We start from the raw sequence: 8128 nt of genomic DNA on the forward strand, positions 1-8128 counted from the left end.
TACTTTTTTATTTTGGATACTCTTGTGCATGCATTGATAGATCTAGGGTCTACTCATTCTTTTATATCGCATGCTTTGTTGGGAGTTTGAGAGTAGAAACTGAGTCTATGGGGTGTCTTATGGTGATTTTGACACCTATGGGTAAGAGTATGAAGTCCTCAGAAATTTTGAGGGGATGCAAAATTAGCCTGAGTAATGTTCGATTCCAGGCTGATCTGATTCTCTTAGAAGTATATGACTTCGACGTAATCTTGGGGATGAACTTCTTGTCCAAGTACAATGCCAATATAGATTGTCATAGGAAGATAATGACCATAAGAAAACCCGAGGAAGGGTGTGTCAAATTTCAGGGGAAAGGCAACCTCAAGATTGGAAAGATGATTTCAGCAATAAAGGCAGTGAAGTTGCTGAGCTGAGGAGCTCATGGATTCATAGCTTATGCTTAGTTTGAAGAAAGAGAGGTACCGAAGCTCAATGAGGTGCGACTGATATGAGAATATGAGGACGTGTTTCCAGAAGAATTACCAGGACTACGTCCACTTCGGGAAATCGAGTTCTCAATTGAGTTAGTGCCAGAAACCCAGCCGATATCAATTCCTCCATACCGAATGGCTCCGGCGGAGATGAAAGAATTGAAGAGTCAGCTATAAGAGTTGACTAATAAGGGGTTCATTAGGCTAAGCACATCGCCATGGGGCGCACCAGTGCTATTTGTAAAGAAGAAAAACAGGAGTCTAAGGATGTGCATTGACAACCGTCAGCTAAATAAGGCCATTATAAAGAACAAGTATTCACTCCCAAGGATAGACGAGTTATTTGATCAACTACAGGGAGCGAAGGTGTTCTCGAAGATTGATTTGAGATTAGGATATTATCAACTGAGACTTAAACCAGATGATGTTCTAAAGACGACATTTTGGTCTAGGTATGGCCATTTTGAGTATTTTATAATGCCATTCGGATTAACTAACGCTCCGGCAGCATTTATGGATCTTATGAATAGGGTGTTCAAGACCTACCTGGGTCAGTTTGTGATCATCTTTATAGATGATATATTGGTGTATTCTTCGAATGAGAGTGACCACGAGGAGCACTTGAGAATAGTGCTAGGAACCCTCAGGAAACACCAATTGTATGTCAAGTTCTCGAAGTGCGAGTTTTGGCTATCCCAAGTGGCATTTCTTGGTCATATGATCTCAGTCGAAGGAATCTCAGTGGATCCAGCTAAGATTGAGGCTGTTAGAGGATGGAAGCAGCCGACGTGCATGATCGAAGTACGAAGCTTTTTGGGATTGGCAGGCTACTATTAAAGATTCGTGGAAGGGTTTTCGAAAATAGCTGCACCTATGACGAAGCTCATACGGAAGGAGGTAAAGTTCGAATGGACTGTAAAGTGCAAGGAAAGCTTTCAAGAGCTTAAGGACAGACTGACCTCGTCACCTGTGCTGGCAATACCTAGTGGGCCTGGTGGATATGTTGTATACACCGATGCCTCGAAGGTTGGTTTGAGCTGTGTATTAATGCAGCATGGTCGGGTGATCGCATATGGATCATGCCAGTTGAAGAGACACGAAATGAACTACCCAACACATGACTTGGAGCTGACAGTGGTGGTATATGCTCTGAAGCTATGGAGGCATTACCTATATGGAGAGACGTTCGATGTATTCACAGACCACAAAAGTCTAAGGTATGTGTTCTCGCAGAAAGAGTTGAACATGAGGCAGCGACGATGGATGGAGTTCCTGAAGGACTATGACTGCACCATCTTGCATCACCCGGGGTGTGCCAATGTGGTAGCTGATGCTTTGAGTAGGACCGTGCCTACTATTATAGCAGGGTTGATGGCCCAAGAGTGGCTGTTGATTGAGGCTTTTAACCTGATGATGGTGAGTGTAGTGCCGAAGGGATCTTCTATCCTAGTAGCTGGCTTGGCGGTTCGGCTGGATCTGGCGACTAAGATATGTGAGGCTATTGGAAGTGACTGATGTATACGTCTATGGGTAGATGAGCAAGGCCAACCTAAGAGTTCGGATTTTGAGATGCAAAATGGCATTCTCAAGTTTTGGGGTAGAGTATACATGCCAAACCTTCGGGAGTTGAGGTAGAAAATTCTGGATGAAACCCACAGAGCTAAGTATACTGTGCACCCAGGAGCCACAAAGATGTATCGAGATCTTCGAAAAATCTATTGGTGGCCAGGGATGAAGGCCAGCGTGGCTAGAAGGGTGGCACAATGTGATATATGCCAAAGGGTAAAGATTGAGCACTAGAAACTTGCAGGGTTGATGAGACCTTTGGAGGTTCCTGAGTGGAAATGGGAACATATCACGATGGATTTCGTGATAGGATTTTTGAAGAGTCGAAGGGGCTATGATGCCAATTGGGTGGTGGTAGATAGGATGATAAAGTCAGCGCATTTCCTGCCTATGAGGATGGATCAATCAGTATGAAAATTTGTAGAGCAGTACGTAAAGGAAATAGTACGACTCCATGGTGCGTCGGTAAGTATAGTTTCAGATTGGGACCTGAGGTTCACCTCGAGGTTTTGGAAAAGTTTGCAGGAATGCATGGGGACCCAACTAAAATTGAGTATGTCTTATCATCCACAGACCGATGGGCAATCAGAGAGGACAATTCAAATGCTTAAAGATATGTTGAGATCCTGTGCCCTTGATTTTGGAGGAAATTGGGAGGAGAATCTGCCATTGGTAGAATTCGCGTACAACAATAGTTACCATGGAAGCATCGGGATGGCTCCTTATGAGGCTTTGTATGGGAGAAAGTGTCGGTCACCTATTTGTTGGACCGAAGTAGGGGAACGACAGATGTTGGGGCCTGAACTTGTGCAACAGAGTACTAATAAGATTCGAATAATCCAAGAGAGAATTCGAGCTGCACAAAGCTGACAAAAATCCTATGCTGATCAAAGAAGAAGGGATCTAGAGTTCGAGGTAGGGGATCTAGTGTATCTCAAGGTGTCACCCCAGCATTTGGTGACGCGTGGAAGCGGTAAAGGAAAGCTGAAGCCAAGGTATATAGGACCATATCCTATTGTGGAAAGAGTCGAACCTTTGGCCTATCGATTGGAGCTTTCGCCTAGCTTGTCCAGGATTCATAATGTGTTCCACGTCTCCCAACTTTGAAGACATATGCCAGATCGAACTCTCGGAGTTCGGGTGGAGACAATTGAGCTAAGGAATGACTTGACCTACCCGAAGTCACCTGAAGCAATTTTAGATCGCCGAACTCAAGTGTTGCGGAATAAAGAGATCCCGTTAGTGAAGGTTCAGTGGGGAAAGCACTTAGATGACGAGGTAATGTGGGAACTTGAGGAAAAAATTAGGAAGAAATATCCTCATTTGTTCGAGGAAATGGAAATAGAGTAGGAAATTTTTATATTTTCTTCCAGAAATTATATTCCAGAATGCAATAATTATTTAAACTTTAATAATTTCGAGTATGTTTCAAATTTCGTGGACGAAATTCTTTTAAGAGGGGGAGAATATAATACCCCATATTTTTGTGAAGATGCCACGTATTTTAAGTGAGTTTAAAATATCAAAAAATATGTTTGAAATGACAACAAGTGACCAAATCAGTTGCAGGGAGTGCCTTAGGGCCTAGATACCTGAGGATAAAGGTATATTTTTGACGAGCGTCTCGAGGCGAGATTTATGACGCTGAAAGAAATTAAATCAGAGATGGTTTTTCGATTAAGCTAGGTTATAGCCTAAAAAGACCGAATGATGGTAAGGGTTTCCCAGAAATCATACATATCGAGAAATTTTGAGTTATAAGTTTTGAGATTTTAAGTATCTCGATAAATTTGATGTTTGAGGGTGTAAATATAATTAGAGAATTATCTAAACGAAATAAGGATAAAATTAAGAGCTTATGTGGTAAAATATTAAAGTTGAGGACTTGAAATAAGGGCCAAAATGTTATTTGGGAGAAGTTGGGGGAATTAGCTTGGATTTTAAAAGTTAAATTCATTCTAGCTTTGGATTTCAAAAGCCATTCAATTATATCTTTGAGTCTTTGGAGTCCACGGCTTAGATTGTGACAAGTGACATAATATGATTGGTTGAAGAAATCTATAAATAGGCATCATGGGTTGTTCTCAAATCATTGCAAACAAGTTTGAGAGTTGAGGCACTATAAGAGGAGGAGCTTTCTCTAGAGAGAGAGGAGGAAGTTTGGCAAGAAGGCAGGAAGAAATCGAAGGAGAAGCTGGGGAAGAACGAGCCTCGTCGGAGTTACGAGCCTTCACCAGAGTTTTCCAAAATCAGTCAGAAAAAAAAGCAAGGTAAGTCTAATTTTTTTTTTGATAATCCTATAGAGGGGGAAGAGAGGGTCACGTAGGTTCAAACGGGGGTCGAATCGGAGTTAAAACTAGGGAGATATGGCCAAAATACGAAAACGACGCAATGCTATCCGAATTCTATTGTGCAGCGCGTGAGATATGAAGGATCATCACGAGGATACATAGCATGCAACGGAAGCGTTTTTAAATAAAAACTTTCCTCGTATTGATTAGAATCTAGGAAACTTACTTTTCCTTCGGATTACCAGACGGAATGAAGGGATAGGAGGAGGATGGGCGGGAGCTTCTTCTCGTGGTGGAGATGACGGCTGTCTTGCAATCCTTCGGCTCCTTCACATCTGAACTTGAACGTTCTCTTGATCTTCCGAAGGTATGAATCAAAACTCGTGGCCTCTCTTTTGGTGAAGAAGAGTAAAAGAAAAACCCTTAGATGAAAAACAACCAAGGAGAGAATATATATAGGGAGAACCCTAGGGTTAAAACCCTAGTGGGCCAAGTTCATTTAATTAATTTTTTAATTGGGTTAGCCCAATTAATTAATTAAAAAACTAATGAACTATTATTTTATTCTAGCCCAATTAATTATGGACCATTCTGAATAAAATAATTCTCTCTCAATGTAATTCACCCAACAAGCCAAATGTATTAAATAATACATGAGTTATATCGAGCTACCCTGGGGACCAAAAGATAAATTATTCACGGCTACTAAAATGACCAAAATATCCCTGCTACCTAGTAGCTATATTTTGTCATTCTAAGTGTTCCAACTATCACCATATGGTAACACTGACCCCATGAATAATTTTGCATATGCAATGTCTTTGACCTACTAGTGTAATGACGAAAATACCCCTCTGCGTAACACCCATCATTTAGAAAGGAATAATGTACTAACACCTCTCTAAATGATTTCTACCATCCTTAGATCACTAGTCCAATAATCCGTGACTACTCGAATGTACTTGCTTATCACTGGGAGCTACCCAGAAGCACACACTCTTAAGTCACGTTCCCAGGGCCCTGGATTATTTGATTATTCTTGGACAATCACAAGGGGGTGAATCACAGAAACTATCTTGTATTAGTCTGTCTTAGCTAATTAGAAACCATACTCCCAACTCAAAAGGTTATTGATCTTTGATAGACCTCACCTACAGTGAATCTAAGAATATAGCTCTAGGTTCACTAGACCACCAACTAATACTCAAGTATTAGAGTACTCATCCACGTAGTAGCAGTGATAGACTAGCTCCATGATAATTAGTACTTTGTCATTAGCTTCTATCACAGGTCCACTCTACGCATTCCAAATGCGCTTGTACAATTAGAGTAAACGGACTGTTTACTGGCTAAGGCAAGCCATCCTCCATTAGGATCTATTACACAATGATCTTATCATGATAGAATGCCCAGTTCTATCAAAAGATCAAGAGTAATATTTTCTTGCTTATTAAGTACCCATGATTCATGCCTAACTGTGAAGAACGACCCATCACATGAATCACTTACTTAATAGCATGGACACTTTTCCAACAATTAAATGCAAATAATATATGTGCCATAAACTGACTAAAAGAAACATCATTACCATAAATTAAACAAAATGTGTCTTTAGGGCATACATTTCCAACATACGAAAACGACGCAATGCTGTCCGAATTCTATTGTGCAGCGCGTGAGATACACATGCCGGAAGTGGCTGCGTGTGAAGGCGCGTGGGCTACCTTTCTAGAGGGCATGAGGGCACCTGATGGGCCTATTTTTCTCCAAATTTTCCAATTTTATCCCTACTTTAATACTCCTCAACCCTATTTAAAAATATTTGAGGTTAGGTTTACCAAAACATGTGTTTTCTGCAGAAACCTAGGTCGTTTGCTGTGAAATTATACCGTCGAAGAGATAAACCAACAAGGTGAGACTCCTATACTTCAAATCCTATTTTTTTATTCTCTTATGAGAGACTTATATTGCATGAGACATATTATGTGAGTTCTTGTATGTAGACTCTTGTTATTCTCTTATGTGAAATCATGTTGTATATATGAAATATATTTTTCTAGAAAATATATGTTGTTGGCTTTTTAACTATTGCATTTATAAAATTCGCGTGGCCATACTATTATACCTATTTGTTGTTGGTCGAGGGAAAAAGTCGGATATCACTCGAGAGGCGCTATGTGTGCACCATTGAGAAAGCTCTCGTGGGGAAGACCGTGAGTCTAAGGAACAACGGATGTGGTGTTTGCATGAGTTCTATGAGTGTGACACCCGTAACTTAAAGACATGCTTAATAATAATATCCATATGAAATTCAAAGTTTAGCGCAGACGAAAACTTGAGAAACCAAACTTTAATAAACTTAAGTAAAGTTTTAGCCATAATAAGATTCAGAATATCTTTTGTGTAAATAAAAAGTTTGGTACTGAAAACATGGCTTCAATAATATAAAGAAAGACTTAGCAAATATAATAGCATCCATACTGAGAAATCTGGACTTAAAATGAGACTTGGCTCTTTTCATAAGCTTAAATAAGCTTTAAGAACATATGGTGTAGCAATCCTGTACATATATCATAAGAGTGTAATATCGAAAATATTACAAAACATCATTTTGACTATTAAAAGTTATCTTCAAATATCCACCACACTCCACGTCCACGTTCCGATCTCCTCATTCATAATCACCTGGGGGGAAAATATGGGATGAGATTCTTGCGAGTCTCAGTAAGTACAAGCGAACCATCATATGTATTTAAACAAGTCATGACATAACATAATATATCATATGGAGACACGAGAGGTTCTACCAACTACGGGGGCATGAACCCTCGTGCGTAGCGCTACCGAGCTCCGGTCCTGAAACTTGCGTGAACATAACATAACATGAGGGACCACATAACATAATTCATGGGCATGCTTAAACAACATAAATAGTTCATAATGTACTTACTTCAACTTGTTTGGGCAAGATTTGAATGTTTAAGGCTTCACACCTTACTGGGTTTGTTTTTCTACAGAAATCATGCATTTAAGTGAATTCAACTTTAAATATTCTTACACAGGGTTGTAGGTAATTAAAATAGGAGAACAACGGTGAGAATTTCAGGCTTAACGGAGGTCGGATGCGTCCTTACGGGCCCTCGAAAGGGTGGCCACGCGCTACCCCCTTCTCTATTTTTGCAACCCAAAATTAAAACGGCCATAACTCTCTCATTTTAACTCCGATTTGAGTGCCGTTTGAACCTATGCACTCCCCTTTCAGTGTACTACGATCTTACAGAAAGAAAAGTGACTTACCTTTTAGCTTTCTTCTTTGTTTTTGGCGATTTTCAATCTGGTCTCCCCCTTGGCTTCTCTTGCCTTCTTCTTTGGTTTCTTCTTCTCTTGCTTTTCCTCTTCTATTTTTTCCTTCTACGTGGTCCAACTCTCCACCCCTTTTATAGTCCTTTTACCTCCAAGCTTCAAGATCACATTTGGTTATTTTCTATCCTAGCCATGATTACTATGTTTGAAAAACTTACCTTGATTCCATGCTTATCCTAGAAGCTTTTCCCTCTCCCAATCCATTCCTTCCATTTGCCCCTTACGTGACCCTTTATTCAACCCATCTTATCCTTATCTTTTAGCAAGCCAATAACATGCTTCCAACTCCATTTACTTTTGAATTAAGGAATGAGTGTAATCATGGTTTAAGACTTTTGAATACAAATCATCCAATAACACTTTACCACCTCAAGGCTTCTTCAATAAGCCTTCCTTATGTCAATTAGTCTCCCAAGTCAAGTCTTCCAAGTTAAT

At 40.1% G+C, this 8128-nt stretch overlaps 1 long non-coding RNA gene across 1 annotated transcript; it reads right to left on the minus strand.

The window, feature by feature from the left end:
* Positions 1-6842: 6842 nt before the first annotated feature.
* On the minus strand, positions 6843-7724 carry LOC127805977 (uncharacterized). The gene is made up of 3 exons (XR_008024257.1): positions 7628-7724; positions 7281-7341; positions 6843-7015 (listed from the first exon to the last, which is right to left on the minus strand). It is a non-coding gene; the product is annotated as an uncharacterized LOC127805977 (long non-coding RNA).
* Positions 7725-8128: the final 404 nt, after the last annotated feature.

The sequence above is a fragment of the Diospyros lotus genome, chromosome 7 (genome assembly GCF_014633365.1).
Source record: "Diospyros lotus cultivar Yz01 chromosome 7, ASM1463336v1, whole genome shotgun sequence".
Taxonomy (NCBI): domain Eukaryota; kingdom Viridiplantae; phylum Streptophyta; class Magnoliopsida; order Ericales; family Ebenaceae; genus Diospyros; species Diospyros lotus.